This window comes from Nestor notabilis, unplaced genomic scaffold (genome assembly GCF_000696875.1).
Source record: "Nestor notabilis isolate BGI_N333 unplaced genomic scaffold, ASM69687v1 scaffold8058, whole genome shotgun sequence".
Lineage (NCBI taxonomy): Eukaryota > Metazoa > Chordata > Aves > Psittaciformes > Psittacidae > Nestor > Nestor notabilis.
The window spans coordinates 1-590 of record NW_009941429.1 but is presented as its reverse complement, the minus strand read 5'-3'; positions in this window follow the sequence as shown (position 1 = coordinate 590).

Below are 590 nucleotides of genomic sequence, written 5' to 3'. Positions count from 1 at the left end.
TTATGGCTGACCCCCTGTGCTGGGGGGCCCCCCCCCCCCCCAGCCTGTAGCTGCCCTGTGGGACAGAGCTCCTTGCTGTTGGAGTGAAGGGTGTACCCCGCAAAGGCAGGAGTGCCGCCAGCACAGATGGCTTTGATGCCAGCAATTTGGGTGGGAGCTGTGTTGCTGGTGTGGGGGAGCTCCAGCAAGGCTGTAGGTGATTGCTGGGGTAGGGGAGAGCAGGGCACATAAGCGAAGCACGGTCGTTAGTCCTCTGTCTCAGCCTTGTAGTTCCTAGCAAGCCCCATACAGGGATCAGACAAATCGTAACACCCTGAAGACAAGGATAAAGGACACATCGTGGGGACAGATTCTGGATTTTGCTATGTGTCAGTGAAGCTTGCAGCAGCACTTGGGTTCTGCTACCCTGTTTCAGCGGCAGCACTGCAGCAGTTGCTTCGCTTTCCAGCCCATGGGGAGAGAAACACTTTCTGCTGGAAAGTGCTGTGCAGTTCAGAAACAAAGGGTGGAGGCAGAGGGATAGAAGAAATATAGATTTTAAAAAATATGTGTTTATACTTTATATATAGAAACATATATGTATATATTTA